General features: G+C 38.3%; 1 protein-coding gene and 1 long non-coding RNA gene across 7 annotated transcripts in view; one reads left to right on the forward strand and one right to left on the reverse strand.

Annotated features, from left to right (window-relative positions):
* Positions 1–7,805, reverse strand: part of ebf3a (EBF transcription factor 3a) — a 152,188-nt gene extending 144,383 nt beyond the window's left edge. For 2 of the 6 annotated variants that reach the window (XM_072557623.1, XM_072557622.1), the window contains exons 1-2: positions 4,303–4,416; positions 972–1,131 (exon numbers count right to left, since the gene is read on the reverse strand). The gene's annotated coding sequence lies outside the window, so the exon portion shown is untranslated. Of the gene's footprint in view, positions 1–36; positions 157–971; positions 1,132–4,302; positions 4,417–4,648; positions 4,764–5,200; positions 5,296–6,826; positions 6,864–7,660 lie in introns of those variants that run through there. The other 4 variants (XM_072557626.1, XM_072557627.1, XM_072557625.1 and 1 more) reach the window with 4 other exon arrangements.
* Positions 122–6,968, forward strand: LOC140463531 (uncharacterized). The gene is made up of 2 exons (XR_011954696.1): positions 122–695; positions 3,993–6,968. It is a non-coding gene; the product is annotated as an uncharacterized lncRNA (long non-coding RNA).
* Positions 7,806–19,216: the final 11,411 nt, after the last annotated feature.

The following is a 19,216-nucleotide window of genomic DNA, read 5'->3' on the forward strand; positions in this document are numbered from 1 at the left end:
AGATAGCGGCCATGTATGGAGCTCTGATTAACATACCCAATCGTATAGCTCCAAGGCCTGCGATTGACAGCTCCAACCTGCGCGCGTTGGTGAGCTGCCCTCCTTTTTCCTCACACTCTCTCTGCGTCTACGTACAGATACTTTCTTCTTGTTGTACTGAAATTGACAACCAATAAAATCAAATGCGGAGATTGCTATTAACATAATGAATCCTGTAGGAGGAAAAAATATATACAGCCCACGCGAGTTGTTTGTCTTCAAACAGAAATTAAAGGGACAAAGTTGTTACCTTAAACACAAACTGCAGGGGAGAAAGCTGCTCTGATCAATACGTGTGGCGTGAAACTTGCGGTTGAAGTTTGAATTAAAAGTTATAACAGTGTGTGGGATGCGTTCACGGGCCTCAAATCCGGTTGAGAGCTCAGTCAGTGTAGAATAATAGCAGAAGAGGATTCAAAGTGTGGAATGGGACTACTTGGGAAAAAAATGAATGACAATTCTTTTTTTTCACGGAAGTGGGGATTGTGTTTAATATTTATTTAAATCGATGCCTCCTTGTGAAACAATGTGCCTTCGTTACACAGCTTGGAGTTCAATGTCTAAACTGCGTTCTTTCTTGTACCCATCAGGTCCGTGTTATCAGTTAAGGTTAAAAGATCTGACAACGTCCACTGAATCAATATCCACATTATAAGGTACATTTATTACAAACAATATAATGTTGATGGGTTGCGCATCAACACAGCGAGCAGAAGAGTTGAAGTTAGATGCTTTGAACACATGCGATCACTAGGAATTCCTGAAGATCCACATGTATTTCTAACTAGATTATTGTTGACTAAAACTAGTCTTTCAGAGGTATTAGCTGGTGCCCAGAGGAGGGGACCCTAGGGACGGAGGCTGCCCTGTGCTTTTTTTTACTGAAGGTAAGAGCCCAGGCTGGAGGGAGAGAATCAGGGATAGTCACTTACTCAATGATCAGCTCTTTCTCTTCGTTCGTATTAGCACTTCCATTCTTTTTTTTTTGACAATTGGCACCGTACGTACGCTAATATTTTAATTAATCGGTGAAAATCGAAGTCCGAATTCTGTTATCAAGGGACACCATAACACTCGAATTTCAATACTCCGCTGAGGGTGAGAAAGAGATGTGTTAGAGCAATCTATTTTCTGGTGTTGGGGGGTTAATGACTATTGCGACAGATAAGTGAATTATCAAAGCTGTTGCTATTCCGATTTCAAAATCCATTACATTGCTGGCGTCTAATTAAATACGTAAGTATAATAAAATCATATTTTATGGCGATTGAAAGTAATAAGATTAGTCTTCAGAAGCAGTCATCACATATTAAGATGCCATATAGATCTACAGAATCCTAAAACTGTATTTTAAAATCAAAATGTGCAGGAAACATTATGCATAATAAATAAAAAAATTCTGATTTGTCGCAGTGTTATATCGATAAGGAACATCTGTATTACTAACAAGTTTGTGCATTTGAAGCAATATTAAATATAAGTTACAGATAAGTAAATCTCGATGCTATTTTTTAAAATGAAATCTTTGAAGCCGGTGAACTGTTTAGGTGCATTTTAATTCTGAAAATCACTGGTTTAGGCGAAACTCCGTCATAGCAAATGTGTGTTAGAGTTTATCAAGTATAGCAAAGTAAACAAAATAGTTCACGTTAGCACTAAGTAGTTGACGGGAATACTTTTATTTAAATCGTTTATTTTTATATAAATTTAAGAGGCTTTTCACTTCAAATCTGTTAAACGTGTTTTGCTCCAAGTCACTTACAGTGTTCTTATAGCAGATTACACGCGCCGAGGCGATTTAAATCTGATTACCAAATTATAGGGTTTAGCCAAATCCTTTTAAAGCTGATACCGTTGACTGTAAAACATAACCTGAAAAGTTCCGCAAAACCGTCACAGAGGCTACATTCGTTCTGCAGCCAGAGTTTTAAAACGTATTTGACAACAAAATGCAGCTGCAGCACTTTTTTTTAAAGATATTAGGCGAAAATTAATGCAAATCTGTGTTCAGAAGCCATCTGGCCAGAATAGGGGAATCAGCTGTTCCTCACAACAGGGTTTGGGCTGAATATATTTCGCTCATTTTCTATTCTCATCTGGTCTGGGCTACGAGTGCTCCAGACGATAGCGTGGAAAATACAGCCTTTATCATCCAGCCCCAAATTTACCATTTTGACAAACTGTTTGCAACAACCCGAATTTAATGGCGGTAAAATGTGACAACTCCGTACTGACACAACAATTTACTGCTGCCATATCTTGTAGGGGAAGGGTTGCATAAAGGCGACTCAAACTTCATCACTTCAATGTGAACTGACTTAGCGTTCAAACAAAATGAGTTCCCCGTGTTTTCAGAGGCGTTTTCCATTTTCCCGGGCACCCTTTGTGCGGAGGGGACAGAATTTTAATAGCAGTCCCTGAACCCCAAAAACAAGCTCTCTTTTTTTTTGCTGACAGCTCCCTCCTGAATGAATGAAGCGAGGTGGTCGAACGAAACAAGTCGGCTCAGAGAGAGAAAAAAAAAGTGAACCCTTGCAATATTTCAATAATTCACTCCAATGGTTGCGGGGAAAGGGGAGGGGAAGGTGGCAGATCAGAACAAGGAGGCAAGACAGATTTATGCGCTGTTTGTTGTCAAATATTGTTTGAATTATCTGGTTAAAATCATACTGGGAAGTCGTGGCAGTTGTACTCTGTAATACTGGGAATGATCTGGATGTATTCCCCCCAACCCCCACCCCCACTTTTGGGCCAGTGTGCTATCACCGTTGTTGGACAAAGGCAGGGAGCCACAGAAGCTTGCGGGATTGAATCCGATTTGCATGGTCCAGTCACAGACCTCCCGAAGTAACGATCCTCCTTATTATGTGAAGTGTTCCTTTTGTAAATTTACGGTGAGGGTTGAATGATACACAGAATTTGCATATAAATAGCGACATCAAGCGATTCGCGTGCCACACACCAGTGGTCTCCCAGATGTCAATCCAAAGTCAGTCAGACGGCCCTGGCCCAGCCCCGGGTCCCCAGCGCCAGCTGTCCCTGTGCTCGCCATCACACCGCAGCGCACACTAGAATCACAATCGCCACCGCTTACCACCAAATCTCCAGTTTTGCCATTTGTTTTACCTTAACCCTCCAATCCCGTTTTAACACACGCTGCTGTTGTCTGATCACTTGGCTGCCTTTGTTCAGTTTACCTAAAGTCTAGTGGTTTTGGATGACCCTCGGAACAAAATCAAAAACAAAATCGATGCCTTCTGAATAACCACAAACTGAGTTAATTGCTGGTGTCCCACTTAAGAGAAACAATGTACCTTTCTGACTTCGAGGGTTTGGAGGAGAGAGAGAGAGAGCGCGCTTAAACTATACAACAGCTTCGCGCGCTCATGACAATTTAGCGCATAAATCAAAGCAGTTTTCATATTACAGCAACAAATTGACCGACGCATCTAAAACTTGCAGTGAGAGATTACACAAAGGGCTCGGATCTAAACTCGCCTGGTACACTGTGAGGTGATAACGAGAAGGGAAGCGTGGCAAACTCCACTCATTTCTGCACCATGCACTGCGTATCACACTATTCGTCTATTGAGTTTCGAAATCTGGTCATGCAATTTTAATTGACCGCAATTTATTTTCTAACTTAGCAAAACAAACAAATAACTAACCCATGATTATTTATTTTTTTTAAAAATTGGAACAAGTGGAACCGTTCTAACAATTCACTCATATTAAAGGCCACACGGCAAATTGTCAATTAAAAATGCTTTCCATTTTTCAGTTTGTTTGCAAAATTGATGTTTCGACAGAACTTTTCTGAAAATTGCTCAGTTCATAAATGTGCCTAGATAACACAGCGACGGAGTGTGTGGGATTTCTTTGATTTTGATCATTCAAAATATTGGTTAGCTGCTACGTTGAGCATGTTTTGTGTGTGTTTCTTTTTTGTTCAGGAAAATCCACTTCAATGCCTTGCAGAGATTTAGCGGAAAGCATTCATCCCTGCATCCACAGTACAACCTGTAAGGTGCATATTTGGCAAATAGCGCCGCCTCGGGAGGCCCAGAGACTCGGCTTCGGGATCAAACTGAACTCCTTCAACAGCTCACCAACATCGAGGCTGCGGAAAGAAGCCCGGTGATCCGCAACAAAATTCCCTGATTAACTTTGTCCCAATTTCAACCACCATCCACCCCAACCAAGAAATCTACACACGGACTAACTGCATCGCATTCACATTCTCAAATGTTTCCCTTACATTACCTGCCGTGTGAATAGGGCTTCTCATCTCCTCAGCGCGCACTCATCAATTAATATCCAGACCGTCAACTTTCTGTTGGCAGATTGACACGAATTAACTGCATGTCTCAAAGTTTCTTTGCACATGATGTCGCTTCCATCGTGTTCACATTGCTGCGGCGGCGGGATCAATACGCGCACCGCAATGGTCTGGGAACGCGTGGAATCAGGACTTGTTTACAATCTGCAACTTTACCCCTCACTTTCCCATTGCCAGGTTAAACACTTTCTAGAAACTAGATGTTGACACAGCGCAGGATAGATCGCCAGGCGTTATGGCGCTGAAGTTTTGAAGACACGCAGTGCTCACCAGCAGCTTTAGTCTGACAGGAAAACTACAAAGATCCCCCAATGTACCCGGGCACCGTCTCAGGGCTAAGGGGAGCTGCTCTGACACCGCTCTCTGATCTGGTACCTTCCACAAAACAAAAACACAAGAAGGTTCAAACAATCTCCAATACTGTTTTACGCGCGTCTAAATAGAAAGGACATTCGGAAAATATTTCCGTGAGTCGAACGCTTAAGGTGCATGCATTTCATAACCAATCCGCTCCTGTCACTTTCCTGGGGACCTGAACCTTATTCATGAACAGGATGGTTTGAGGGAAACCTACTTTGCAAAAATTAAACAACCGCGAGCTCCGGGAATATGTCATTCCCGGAGTCCCAACTTTTTTTGGTGTGTCTCCTTTCCCAGCTTCAGGAAGTTTCACTGCATTGCGCGAATCCTCAAACACCCCCCCGATCCCAAGAAAAAAAAAGACCAGAGGTGGAAATCGTCCGGACAAGGATCGATCGCATTCTTTAAAGTATTGTAACAGGGTTTAATGAAAAAGCACTTCGTTTTAATTAATTCTGATACCTTTTTGTAAGCGGTGGGACATTGATGTCATATTTAATATGTTGAATCCAGATGTCGTACCTAGGGTGGAACACTCACTGACGGAGTGGGGCTGACTGCAACCCAGAGAGAAAATGTACAAAAACTGCTGAGTGTTGCCTGTTGTACTCCAACTGCAAAACACGGATTTAAATCCGATTTCTTCTAAACTCACCAAATATACATATATATATTTGCAAATTTGAATCATTGAAAATTCTAATATAGCAAACAATTAACAGAATTGACTTGCATATATAATTTTTTTCAAAAAAAATCAGTTACCGTTTACGTTTCCACGTGATATACTTTCAAAAAGCACTCATATAAATATTCGAAAATAATGTCATATCTAAAACGATCATCTTAACAGACTGTCCACCCTCATCGCGTGCCTCCTACTATGGATGCAGCAGCACAGTGCACAGGAGGAACTATTTCCATTAAAATTTGGTATATTTTCATACTAATAGAACTATTGATTGGAAAGCTGTTGCCAATTTACTTTTAGTAATACCACGCTGCAATTTGCATTTATTCAACAGATCGTAATGAAGAAAGAAAGCTGGGCGGTTGTGGCTGCCGAAAGCGTAGCTGGGGGGCAATGGAAGAACATAGATTGCTTCCAGTCAATTAATATGCAGTTTGTCCTAATAAAACAAGGAGTGCAAAATAAAAGGAGGCACTTCGAGCTTCCACGTTATTAAGCTTAGTCAACGAGATTTCCAAATTTGTTCTCAGATACTTATGCTGGTCCAACTGAGACAAATTTGCGAAATTACCCCGAGATATCCCCGCATACTCGAATCTGCCAAAAAAAGGTAGTGCCCTTGAACTCTATATAAATTATTCAGCAGCTTAATTTACGTATAAGGACATGAGAATAAAGTTTAATACTATATCAGGTTCTGGGACATGTGTGCAGGCAGGAGGTGACAGCTATAAATCAGAACAAAACTTTGATTCAAATACATTTGCTAACAAAATTAATTTGAAGAGGTATCTGCTGTGGGAAATTATATGATAGAAACATGAATTGTAAACATATTTAATATGGGTTTTAACAGTTTTCTTGTGTTTTTGATAGGCACACATTTTCTTTTATTTAGAACTAGTGTTCTAACACAGATGGTATCAATGGATAATGAGATGTGCTAACTTCTTTGCAATCAAAGATTGTTACGAACGTTTTTGGACAGTGATCAAATAAATTGTAACCTTCGTCTTACGGTGATAGTGCGCCACCTAAAGGCATCTTGGCGTATCACCAGGATAACAACTTAAAAAGCTTTAAACTTAAACAATACCTTTTCATTCTGAAAACGTCATACAAATTTCACACTTCGTTAATTTTCTAAAGGAGCGATTTTTTGGCGAAAATATAATGTTACTCAATAATTCCTTTGCAAGCAGCAGTATTGTTTCACGGTTAGACACATAAAAGCAAAAAAAACGCATTCACAAATAAAACTATACTCCAAAATTTCAAAGAAGAAACAACGTAACCAAATAGCTTTACAAGTGACCATTTCCTGATTATTGATTAACAGGTCAGAACACTGTCGAATTAATAACTTAACCTCCGAAATGATTTCCAGATTAACATACCTGAGTTTTCAGATTGGTGATGTTCGATTTTTTTCGGCTTTTTAAAAAAAAATAAAAACATTTATCATCAATTTGAGTGTACTGGACATTATGCGCTACCAAGGAAATTACCACCTTGAATAAATCAACAATATTCCTGACACATCGATCAATTTCTTGCTGTTTTCTTTTACGGTTGATTCATGACTATTCTAATAACAGTTCAAGTATTCCACCTTGTTATTTTCATACCTATAAGAACGAGACTAGTTTCAGTCTGAAAACCGAGCGACCGCATACCTTCATTTCCTGAACACAAGTCTATTTCGATGGGGGAAACATACAAATAAAATCGATTTGTTGTGAACTTTTAATGGTATTTTCTTTTTGCCGTGTACCCCGCGATAAAAATAACAAAGGGATACAAAGGCACGCAAAGGATTTTTGGAGTCGAGTTTGATCTGTATGGCGTGAATGAAAATAAAAACAACCCGAATAATGATGCAACTAAATGTTACTAAATGAAGCGCAAATTACATGGAAGTTTCGAAGAAGTTGAAAACGCTACTTGCTTTTAATTTTAATTTTAATATATAACGCACACAAATTTTAGAACGAGAAACATATAAACCCAAATGTTTACTTCAGAGAGAATTTTCAGAACATTGTACATAGATGAAGAGAGAAAGATTGCATGGCGTGTTGGTAGAATATTTGCGAACTATCTGTGAGTTGTAACAAATAATAGCAAAAGGGACATTAAAATACAGAACCAAAAGAGCGTGTCTGCCTATAACCTATGAGTGAGACTGTTATGGCATGTCAAGGCAGTGTGAAATCTAGAACATCACTTACCTTTCTTTCATGGACAATTAGACACTAGACAGAAATGTCCTCTAAAGTCAAAGTCGGAACTATTTACCCGTCATGTTGTGTTTATTTATGTGCTGTGAATCCTGGGCTACTTTGGTTAGTTACAGGGGCGAATGTTGTCAATTTCTGTCTCCAACTCAAATTGGGGTCGCGTGGCCAGTGCGAAACTCGCTCCGACGCAAGCGCGGTCTCTGCTGCCCGGGGAGGCGGGACATGTGGGGCAGGTTCGGTGCGACGTGCCTTTGTCTATATAAAAAAATGTTCAGAGGAAGGTCGAGCAACTCTCAGCTTCAAACCCGAGATGAGTGGGTTTCTATACTCTTAAGTCACAGGTATTTCCAGCCCCATCCCTCAAGCCAGTACTAAAGAAGGGGAGAGAATTAAGGAATGGGGTCAGTATCCCCTAATATATAAAAATATTATGTCAACTTCTCAAGTGTTGAAGGTTAAGCATTTAAAGTGTGTAAGTGTCAGAATCTGAGAGAATGTTGATTGAAACTGTGCTCCACTTCCTGGAGTAACTGTCTTTTGCCAACACTGTTGAATTCCCCTGCTAGGTGAACTATTGGAAAGCGGGTCACGGTGTGAAAGGGCACGTACCAGGTGACCCTGGAGTTCAGTTCAAATGTGGCAGCCATTCCCACAAGGGAGAGGAACAACCGGCTTCACAAAACTTCACCAACACTCACATATGTCTGTCATTCAGGAAAACACGTCGCGGCACGGAGCAAAGATTGCAGCACAGCTAAAGAGATGCAACAGATGATACTCAGACATATGCTTAACAAGTATCCACGCAAAATTTGTATCTACTTTTCTTCATCTTTGACACACCGATTCAAATAATAACATTGAGCTAATTAAACCTATTATCAGAGCACTACCATATCTATTCACTCATTTCATAATTAAAATTGTTGGACCTTTTGAGTAACCCAATGTCCAAGGTCAGCTTTTCCTTATTTTTATTAACTTTTGCTATAGTACAAATGACAGTATTGCAAAAAAAAAACGTAAAGATTGCCATTTTAGTGTTGTTTATTTGTAAATTGTATTTTCAAAAACCAGATTTATAGATTGAACAGAAACCAAGCAATCTTTTAAAGAAAATAAACCTATGTGTAAAATGTTTTGAGAAAAATGAGAATTAAAAACAATAGTTAACAATTCAAAACCAACACTAAGAGACCATAGATTTTTCACAATATAATTACAAGTAAAAGGTAGCCTTTTGAGTGAGTTACCAGACTGCCAACTAATCAAGGTGTTCAGATGATGTTATAAACCATTAAGGGGAAAGTTCAAGTAGATCATAAACATAATCTGAACTTTGAGACACAGCAATATTCTTTAACTCGCAATTTGGTACATGTTATGTTTCTAGATCATTATGCCACTCATGACTAATTAGAAAGCTGATTTTATGATGTCAGAAGACATTCAACAGTCTGAGAGGCCTGGGACATTCATTCTCCACCAGTGTATGTTCGTTTCCATGGGAACATAGACCCTGCATTCTGTGATGGAATTCAGCACATAAGAACATTTTAAACAAGCACTATTTGCTTTCTACTGAAGTCACACAATGCCACTCATTAATGAGAAATATTGCATATGATATTTTTTCATTTTCTGTTTCATATTTTTCTGTCTTTAAATGATTTCTGCAAAAGAAGTACTATATTTTGGCACAATAAGGTATTCAGAAACTTTTTTTGGATATATTGCTGTACATCTGCTTGATTAAGATGTCAAAGTTCCAAAATATTGACCTTATATAGAAACGTATAACTGACCTAATGATTTATTTTCTTAAATTGAACATATTTATAACAACAGAGATAATGCAGGTTAAATACTTCTAATGTTATTTGTAGATTTTCAGGGTACTTCTGCCTCATCTGAGGCAGATCAGTGTTTCCATGGACTGGTGTGTGATGTTTGCAGATTGATGTTATGATTCATATGCCACTATTGTAGCTTTATCAGAAGAAAGGTTTTTTTTTATTACAGAGAAACGTGAAACATTGTGAATGTTATGAGACTTTTGAAAATAATTATTGCAAAGAAATATGATTGACTAAAGTGAACATGGTAGCAAATAATAAAAATGAATTCATGTTCCAACATGTAAGTTCTATTAAATCAAAGCTTTCTAAATCAGATTTTTGAAACACTATGTTGGGATATTCAGTATACTTAAATAATGTTTTTGAAGTTGCTAATATAGTTTGAAAAATTCTAAAATGTGTATTTTAAGAAAGATAAAAAGCAATTGAAATATCTAAAAGCAATCTAAATATCTGAAAGAGCAATGTAGCCTTATGGATATTTTCCTGAGACTAATTCTCTGTACTGTCCATTAAATTTCCTATTTTTTTAGTCATACTTTGCATTGTTAGATATATAAATTAATTCAGCCTTTTCCATCGACTATGAAGACTGTGTAACAGTTATTTCTTAACTCATTTTTCTATAACAAAAGTACAAATGGATGTGCATCTCTGAAGACTGTAGTTAATTTTAATGTTAAAAATATTTATTATCATACAGCATTTTATAATTTAATGAATAAAGTAAATTAATTTTATAATATTGATTTTAGTCCAGTAATAAATCAGTTATACCAACAACAATCATTTTATTAGTATTCACAGAAAGTACAATGTTACTACTAATAAATAATTTCTGTCTTAAACTTAATGAAAAATTCTAAATTATATAGTATTCACTGGTATAATGAATTCTGGGATGGTGGCACAATGGTAATGTCACTGGACTACTAATCCTGAACCCCAGGCTAATGCTGTGGGCAGTGACTCAAATACCACCATCGTAGGTGATGAAATTTGACTGTCAAGAAAAATTAATCTGGAATGAAAAGCTTAGTTGAATGGTGTCCATTGGTGATTGCCATACAGGAAAGATCCATTCGGTTCACTAATGTCCTTCAAGGAAGAAAATTTGCCATCATTACCTAGTCTGGCCTACATGTGACTCCAAACCCACAACAGTATAGTTGACTCAAAACTTTCAGCAAATGGGATGGATGACTACAACCCATGAATTATTAAAAAAAGAACATGGCCTGGATTTTCTGATTGCCCAACAGCCACTATTCCAGTGAGGATGGGAACTGCACACCTTGCAGAATGCCTGTTGTAGAAGACTCCAAAAAAATTACCCAGGAAACTGAACATTCCACTGGGCAATTCCTCTGCACTCGGTGCCTTCTGAAAGTTTCCACTTACATCAAAGAATTTTGAGGATTCTTATGAATTTAAGTAAAATAGTTACCAATGAAAAATTGGATTATTAAATGCATAGAATAACTCCTGAGTTCAACTGATCTCACATGCTCCCAACCACATCTCCACCAGACCACTTAGACACACAGATGCTGTCTCGGAACCTCCTTTTACACTCCATATTCTATCCCCTTTCCCTGGCTACTGGACAAGCTTCCCCACTTGCCCCACTGCTCGACTTGACCACTTCCTTCCACCCCCACTGCCTGTCCCAACAGTCCCAGTATCAGTCCCTACTAGGCCAATTTTTCCCAACCAACCTAATCCACTATAGCACTGTCTCACATAACTGTCTCCCTACTCACCTTGCACCCTAGCATCACATGCCCATCAGACTCTGCATCTTACACATATGTTACCCTACCCCTACGCAGCCAAAGCTCTTTCCAGTTATTAGCAAGATACATGGCACCACATCCACCTAGAACCATACTTACTTGGCACCTTACCCCGTACTCAACTGGCATCTGCCATTTTACCCTTTATGCATCCAACATTCTAACATTACACTTATCTTATGTGCTTTCTGTTTCTCAGCCTCTGTCAAAGTAGCTGCCTGGTCCTTTCAATTTCAGAATATGGCAGCTGAATGCTGTAAAAAGTGGTTTTGATTTGACTCAGCCAGGTAGTTCTGCATTCTGAAGAAGCAGAAGCTCCACATTTCTGAAGGAACCCTTAGTGGAATCTCCTCACCAATATGTGGAGCTCTATCCTTTCGTAAAAAGGAAGGGGCAGAGTTGCAGTCTGTGTAACTCACAGTGATTTCCAGTTTGGCAATTGGTGCTACTTCTAGGTGAGAGTAAGACAATTTGGCTGCATGCCTGCCTTCACGTTAACTTTGTGGCAATGTTTCATGATTAATCAGGGACCAATAGCTGATGAGGACAATTCGTAGTTGCAAAGAACATTGCTGGACCAAGAAAAGAAATATACATATGATTATTTACATCCATGCGCAGAGCTCCACTTCCCAACTGGTAAGTTCTCAATGTTTTAAGAGCAAAGTTAGCAGCATACACCTATTAAAATTGGATCAGTGAACCATTGTTTGAATCTTTTGTGACACTCATTGCAGTTAAACATAACCTGGCATCAAGTTTCACCATCTGTTTTTGTTTCTTTTCCACTGTCTCTACAACTGGTCTTTTTAAAAAAAATGTTTTCCCCTTTCTTTATTGATCTATTATACCACATATATTTTCAAGTTGCAGGTTGTTTAACACATTGACTCCCTTTCTGTGACCTGGATATCTTCCACTTTGCCCTCTATCTTCTCCAACTAAAATATGTGCTTTTTCAAGAAATTTGTTTGTTGCTTGTAACCAGTGTGAAATGTGCTTTGTAACTGGACCAAAGCCTAAATACATTATTCTGAGGATTGCTTGGAATTGCACAATAAGATTCTTTGCATAAACCTGAAGAGGAACTTGGAAATATGTTTGCCTTTGATGCACTAAGTTTCGGGGCAAGGGTCTGATGTTAGAGAAGCTAACAACTTATATTATTGTTGTGAACTCAAGAGTAATAACTGTATACCTGGGAAATCTAAGTAGGCATGAGCAGCACACCCTGCAACTAATTGGTTACCGATTTTGTGAAACAGTTGTTAGGATCTTTATTAACCTTTTCAAGTGGATTAACTGTTATGCAGGTTGCACCCTGGACATTTGAAATTCAATGACTTCTAGTTTGGTAACTGGTGCAACTTCCAGGCAAGATTGGACAGAAATTGTACTCCCAAACTAATTTTACAGCACTTGCCAAAAACAAAAATCAAATATGTTCAATTTCTCACCTTTATCTCTTGGTCTTCAATCCAAGGAGAGTTACATCCAAAACAAAAAATGGCCATTCTTTTAAGTTTTGCAAATGTTGTCTGATCTATTGTGTATTTCCAACATTTTTGGAGATTAATTTCAGATTTCTGATATTTACAGTTTTTCCTTTTTATTATTCCCTGGCTGGCATGTTTCTCGCTACAAAATGGAAACAGCTTTGCATAACCATCAAATAAAACACAATGTTAATTTTAATATTAAACAGGAACATATGTTTCACCCATTGCATTACTGACATTATTCTTTAAAAAATGAAAGTGGTGAATTAATTTCAGATGTTTCGGGAATGACATTACTTCACAATATTAAAATTCACTGTAGTTTGATGAGTCTTGGATTAACATACTAACAATAGGCAAATCTATGTTGGTCAGCAAAGCAATTTATCAAGGATACATTAAAACCACTTTGCCTTAATATTGTTAAGAGTGCTCGACATTTGTAGCAACGCACAACTTACCTCTTTTAGGATCATTTCAAGACAATGGAAAACTGAATTATTGAATTATATTACTGTTTTTTTCAATTTATTTAATACAAATAACTTTTAAATTCAAACAATAACTTAACTTGGAACTGTACTGCTGTTCCTTCACTGTCAATGAGCAAAGTACTGGAACTTCTTCATCACCATTTCTTCAAGGACAAGTAGTGATGAGCAATGAGCCCTCATCCCATGAACAGATAAAAAAAAATAAGTTAAAGAAAGTTCCTATTTCTAAAGTGTAATTTTATAATATTAACATCCTGAATCTCGCCAGCTTTTATGCCAACTACCTATCAGTCTTATAGTATAACAGTTTTGAAAATCTAAAAAGATACATATGTCTTTCATTGCCATATTTCAAACATTATTCATTCCCCAAAGTTTCCTCTATTAAATGATTGAAAACATTGTAAAGAGTATTCAATAATATACTAATGATATAATTCCTTATAAGACACAGTGATTCATATGCCAATAAACAAATTTTATATTATTAATTTATAATATTTATATTTATTTTATCACGAAAGTAGCAGTGACTATGACATTTTCTTCAGCAAACTGTTGTATCATATTCAGTGTGTGACTTAGACTTTTCTTGCAATGTTATCTACTGTCTTAATTAAAGTGGGTTAAATTTACAGAAACTTCCTTTCATACTGGTGCATATGTGTTGCTTCTCACATCTGATAGAAATCACACATTTGAATCAGGTCTTAAGTAATAATTTCTAGCAGCTAGTTGGAAAAGCAGAGCTTATTAATCAAGATCTTTTATTTGTCTGAACAGAATAAGCAAAAAATTCCCGTATTTGGAGGGGACTTTTCACTTAGCAGGTTTTAGGTCAGAAAGGGGACCATTACATCGTATGTGCAAAGCTGTTGGGCAAATGACCAAGTGAATTGTCTTATTCCCATAGCTGTTACGTGAATGGGTTCTCCCTTTTATTTCCTTGCTGCTAGGACTCCTGAGAAATACTGCTTACCTAGCAACTAAATAAATAGCACAATTTTTGTCAAGTATTCGAAACATTGTAATGAATATTAAGTTTTGCTGGGTGGGGAGAGTTTTCTACTTTAGTATTAATAATTTAAGTGAAGAGAAATATTGAAATATCAACTGAACTAAATGCACTGCTTAGCAAGGATTAGAACAAACTGCAATATCTCTGGCATTTCCACTCTATTCCAATTCTCAACGATAAAGGACTAAAAATATGTGGTTTGTATAGATTAGGTAATTGGGTAAAATTAACTTCACATGGCTCCCTGATGGATGGATAAATTGTTTCCAAAAGTTTAATTGTAACTAGTTTTTAATTGGCAAATAACCTACAGATTATTGTAATTGATAAAATGAAGCAAAATCACATGTAAAAGTAAAAGTACTTCTCTTAAATTCTGGGAGACTGCCATCTACTGGAATTTAGTTTGAAACTGTTAAAATTTCTATTGCTGCAAGGTAAAATGACACCTAGGCACCAAGTCTCAAAATCTGCAGCACAATGCACTTGGCACAATATTTGTCCAAGTCAACCATTGTGACAGACAACATCTACCTTTTGTGCAATAACTCCTGAGATTCAAATCCTCAGCTTGGGAACTATTAAGCTCAGAGCAACATAAAACTCAACTTTATTGTGCAAAGTAATTCAATGGAAATGATTTCATTGTGTAAGGTCATATATAAAGATGTTTATTAACAAGTGAAAATAAAATCAGGCCTAGTGAGTCCTGCTTCTGTGGATCCTCACAGTCAGCAAAGTCAGAAAAATCATTTTAATGCAGTTTTTTTTTCATTATTGGTTCCCATTTTTGATGACAAGTCTTTTTCTGGGTTTTGTTTATAAATGTTTTTTGCATCCATTTTTATCTCGACCGTCATCCCTCTCCCTCCTTGTGAGCACTATTTTTTGCAGCAAGCCCATTACCTTATTTGTATGGCTTTTCTTGAGTGAGCTTGGAATATGGGTCTGATTATTTTTAGCCGTTTTTGGCTCACTTCCACAGTAATTCCAGAGGGAGTGAGCCACAAAAATCACAAATTAAGTGATAATCTGGGTACATCAGATGCTGGCCTATCATCAGGAAACCAATAAGGCTTTCAAGATTTGGGGACATCCAACAAGAAGAACTCCCATATCTACCGCACCTGAATGCACTGTTGGTGACCTGGGGGAGTTCATTTACTGAATGGCAATATTCGGACTCAGGATAGGTGCAGGCTAGAGTTCCAACATTAACCCCAAACTTTTAAAGTACACAAGGTAAATTGGCCCCCTCCCAGTATCAGACACAGGATATTACTTTATTCTTTATCTTTCCCCTTATTTCCCCAAACCTATTCTAAAGCATATTGCTTCCAGATCTAAGTAGCACCCAAGATGTGACCCTGCTAGCATCAGCAGCTGTAAGCAATGTTCCAGCACAGCTGAGTGTCTTCTCCTGTATGTTTACACATATACTGCAGCAAAGGCTCTGCAAATTACTGTTTGTACCTGGCCACAAAACAATTTAAAGTGCCTGCTAATGAAAGCTGAAATGAATTACTCACAACTCCAATAAAACAAAATTGAGATGCATTGATTACTAGTGCCATGTTCATATATCTTCATGATAAAACAAACTAAGTCAGCAGTACTCATAAAATGAAGAGTCAAAAGGGAGGAGTGTAGCATTGAAGTGTTCATTTAGTGTTTTGATTTCATGTGTCGAACATTGATTGCTCATAGTCTATGATTGTTTACGCCTAGTTATGTTTCCCACCACTAGTATAGCAAGGTGATATCTAACACATTTTCTTACTCATGAGCATGTGTTTCAATACCACAGAGCTTCCCTATGGACTAAGTTCCATAGCTAATGCATTCTGGAAGATTGTTTCATCAGTCTTGTTGGACTTTGACTGCAGGAACTGTAAAACCTGCGCCCACACCTCCTCCCTCACCTCTATCCAAGGCCCTAAAGGAGCCTTCCACATCCATCAAAGTTTTACTTGCACATCCACTAATATCATTTATTGTATCCGTTGCTCCCGGTGCGGTCTCCTCTACACTGGGGAGACTGGGCGCCTCCTAGCAGAGCACTTTAGGGAACATCTCCAGGACACCCGCACCAATCAACCACACCGCCCCGTGGCCCAACATTTCAACTCCCCCTCCCACTCTACCGAGGACATGGAGGTCCTGGGCCTCCTTCACCACTGCTCCCTCACCACCAGGCACCTGGACGAAGAACGCCTCATCTTCCGCCTCAGAACACTTCAATCCCAGGGCATCAATGTGGACTTCAACAGTTTCCTCATTTCCCCTTCCCCCACCTCACCCTAGTTCCAAACTTCCAGCTCAGCACTGTCCCCATGACTTGTCCAGACTTGTCCTACCTGCCTATCTCCTTTTCCACCTATCCACTCCACCCTCTCCTCCCTGACCTATCACCTTGATCCCCTCCCCCACTCAACCATTGTACACTATGCTACTTTCTCCCCACCTCCACCCTCCTCTAGCTTATCTCTCCACACTTCAGGCTCACTGCCTTTATTCCTGATGAAGGGCTTTTGCCTGAAACGTCGATTTCGAAGCTCCTTGGATGCTGCCTGAACTGCTGTGCTCTTCCAGCACCACTAATCCAGAATCTGGTTTCCAGCATCTGCAGTCATTGTTTTTACCTTTGAGAGGACAGTCAGCTTACTTGATGACTCAGTTGTCCATGGAAGGGACAAACAGTGCATGATCAGCATTTTTGAGTGTTCACTGAAATTGCACAGCACAATTTGATGCTCATTTCAAAAATTGTCCATTTCCAGTAGGCAAGATTGACTTTCTGGAGTATAACATGATAGCAGCTGGAGTAAAATGTACACACAACTATGTTAGTGCCATTTATGCACTTGTAATCCCTTCTAATGTGAAAAAGTAGGTATCATTCCTCAATACCTGTACTACTAACCTTCATCACAAACTTGTTTCTAAGTATGCAGAAAGCTTGTTGCCTTTTCAAAAAATCATTACAGAAAGAGGCACAATGGGTAAGGGGAATTGTTTAGTAAACAGTGTTTGACAGGTTGAGGACAAAGAGAGCATCTCCACCAGTCTTTGTGGAAACATATGCTAAAACAAATGCTGCAGTACACACAATAGGAGCTGTTCTCTCACAATAATTTGAAGCAAACAAATTAACAATTGATTATGAGTAACATTGTATGTCAGAAATTTAACATAAATACTCTAGTAGAGAGATAGAGGATCTATCCAGCATTTACACATGTGAACATTTATATATGTCTCTCAATGGCTTAAAGACCATTCCTTTTTTAAAATATTTTTGTCAGTGGACTGAAATGAGAAAAGGACCATTTAAAAAAAAACATGTTGAAGAACTGCTACACTTTTGTAAAGCAAGTAATCTGCCACATTGTAAACAGAAATGTTGAAACAGTTGCGTGTTCAAGCAGTAATGGAAGCCTAGTTTGCAGATGAGCTGGAGCTGAAGTTAGTGTATGAACAAAGCTATATTAGTCAACATGTCACTGATTATTCTCTGGACAAGTAACCAGTTGTTGATGACAAAGGCCTTCTGCCTGCCAACAACTATGTGATTGGCTCCTTGGTAGCTGAATGACTCGGGGGGGCGGGGGTGTGTGAATGATTTGACAGAAAAAATTGGACCTTTGGTGGGGAAGGAGCTGTTTGGCCCTGTAGTAGAAGGTACCTCAAGCCTGAAGACAGCCAGTTGATTTCCACTTTCCAGTTACTGTGAGCTGTAACTTTTAATTGATAAATCAAAGAGCTTTGTAAGTGGGAGCTAGTCACCCTGTGCCTTTTGCAAACAAACGTCTGAAAGTGCCTGGAGAAGGAGAATCAAGGAGCAGCATTTGTAGCTTCTTTTAAGCTACATTTGGAGGTTGACAATAACAGTCTATGATATGGCAATGGGTGGTTTTCAACCCTTCCAAAATGTTATTGATGTAAAAGTAGACCCTCTACTTTTTAATTAATAAATTAATCATAGAAATAATACTTTCATACAAGCATAAACAATAATGTCGGAGATGAATTGTTATTTGGTAATGGAAGTTGCAGATTAGAATATACTTGTAAAGCTGTGGAATTGTTCCGGAAAACAAAATGAATCAAACACCATTCTTTTCGGATATTTCTTGAACTATATCATGGAATTAGGCAGTTGAGAAGGAGCTATTCAGTCCATCATGTCTGGCTTTTAAAGATCCCGATTAGTCCCAATGCCACAAAAATTTTACCTTCCCATCCAATTTCCTTTTCAAAATGTTTAATGAATTAGCTTTCACCATTCTTTTTGGCAGTGTATTCCAGATTATACCAATTTTGAAAAATATTAAGACAGATATTGTGAAGATACTCAGGGGCTTTATATGTTACACACAATTTAATCACAATGGGTAGAGTGCTGATTTTAAATGAGAAAAAATAAAACATTTCTAGATTTTAAGACCAGAAGGCAAAAACAGAGAATTAGACCATCCAGCCCATCGAGTCTGCTCCACTATTCAATGAGATTGTGGCTGATCTGATATTGGGTGCAGTTCTGGAATCGACATTGTAAGAGAGATGTGATTACACTGGAGAGGGTGCAGAGGAGATTTACCAGGATGTTACCTGGATTGAAGAGTGCTATTTATGAAGAGAGATTTGACAGACTAGGGTTGTTTTCCTTGGAGCAAACAAAGCTGGGGGTTGGGGGTGGGGAACATAATTGAGATATATAAGATGAAGAGGGCAATAAATGGAATAGACAGGAAGGAACCATGCTCCTTAGTGGAGGATCAATCACCAAATGGCATATATTTAAAGTAAGAGACTGGAGATTTACAGGGGATATGAGAAATTTATTTCACTCTGAGGATGGTGGGAGTCTGGAACTCACTG

The sequence above is a fragment of the Chiloscyllium punctatum genome, chromosome 38 (assembly GCF_047496795.1).
Source record: "Chiloscyllium punctatum isolate Juve2018m chromosome 38, sChiPun1.3, whole genome shotgun sequence".
NCBI classification, from domain to species: domain Eukaryota; kingdom Metazoa; phylum Chordata; class Chondrichthyes; order Orectolobiformes; family Hemiscylliidae; genus Chiloscyllium; species Chiloscyllium punctatum.